Source organism: Ictidomys tridecemlineatus, chromosome 12 (assembly GCF_052094955.1).
Source record: "Ictidomys tridecemlineatus isolate mIctTri1 chromosome 12, mIctTri1.hap1, whole genome shotgun sequence".
In the NCBI taxonomy this organism is placed as follows: domain Eukaryota; kingdom Metazoa; phylum Chordata; class Mammalia; order Rodentia; family Sciuridae; genus Ictidomys; species Ictidomys tridecemlineatus.
This window is the reverse complement of record NC_135488.1, coordinates 22,442,268-22,443,447: the sequence shown is the minus strand read 5'-3', so window position 1 is coordinate 22,443,447 and position 1,180 is coordinate 22,442,268. Positions and strand designations below refer to the sequence as shown.

Below are 1,180 nucleotides of genomic sequence, written 5' to 3'. Positions count from 1 at the left end.
GAAGGGACTCTGTAATGGACACCCGGAGTGTAAGACTCAAACACTCTAAAAGAAAGAAGCACCATAAGGAATCTAACATATTAATAATATTTCCAAACAAGAGAGAATCTTCCATGGATTCAGGACTTCTTTATCTTTCATGTTGCCATTTACTTGTGATTTTACAAAAATATGCTTCAGTTCATTGGCCATGAAAGCATCAAGTGAATCTCACCTCCAATACTCTTCAACCAATCTGTAAGAGCAACATGATTATTAATTAAGGTCTGAGGAAAATGTGGGCCATTTTCCACTGTACATTTCAAATTGTCACAAGATGTCATTTATACCTAGTTTAAGTAAAATCCTGGAACTGATCACACTGTATTTATTATGTATTAATATATAACACCTGAAATATTCTATAACTAAGTTGAGAATATAAATGAAAATAACATCGTCAACTGTTGTTTTTAGTTTAACTTCTTATCAGAATTGGTATGATATCAACTTTACTCTCTCCAGGGAAAATGTCCTTGTCAGTATATTAGAGATATATGGAATATTAAATAAAAACTGGTGGTTATGAAGATTTTTATTTTATATTAAATCATGAGCACTATTCTACATTTTTCTATATAGAACATCAGGACATATTAAATACCATTTTGGTACAACAAACCTGTCAAAACTATTAACTATGATTTCTCTTCTTAATTTCTGTTTCAACAGATGTATAACAAATTGGTTTGAAATGTTTATTTAATATCTAGGCATAGCAAGAAAATGTATTATGACTTCTCTGAGAAAAAGAATATTAACACTCATACCACTGACTATTTTCCCCATCATCAAAATGATGACTTATATATGTTTTTATTAAAAGAAAAATGTAGTGCTTACTTTGACAGCACTTATACTAAAATTAGAATGACATAAAAGATGAACATGGCCACAGTGCAAGGAGACACTCAAGTTCATGAAATGTCCCAGATATTTAAAAGGGCTGGAATATAGCTAGTAACAAAACACCCTAGGAAGGAATAGAGGGAGGGAAGGAAAAAAGGAAGAAAGGAAGGGAGGGAGGGAGAGAGGCAGAGAGGGAGAGAAGAAAGATTGCTTGCATTGCATCGTTTGAGTGATGTCCAGTCAAGCCAACTTAGTTAAATACCATTTGGTAGACTAATTTATTTTTCAATTG

At 32.3% G+C, this 1,180-nt stretch overlaps 1 non-coding gene across 1 annotated transcript; it reads left to right on the top strand.

Moving 5' to 3' along the window:
• Positions 1-874: 874 nt before the first annotated feature.
• Positions 875-978, top strand: LOC144369641 (U6 spliceosomal RNA). Its single transcript, XR_013429427.1, has one exon. It is a non-coding gene; the product is annotated as a U6 spliceosomal RNA (small nuclear RNA).
• The last annotated feature ends 202 nt before the right edge of the window (positions 979-1,180 follow it).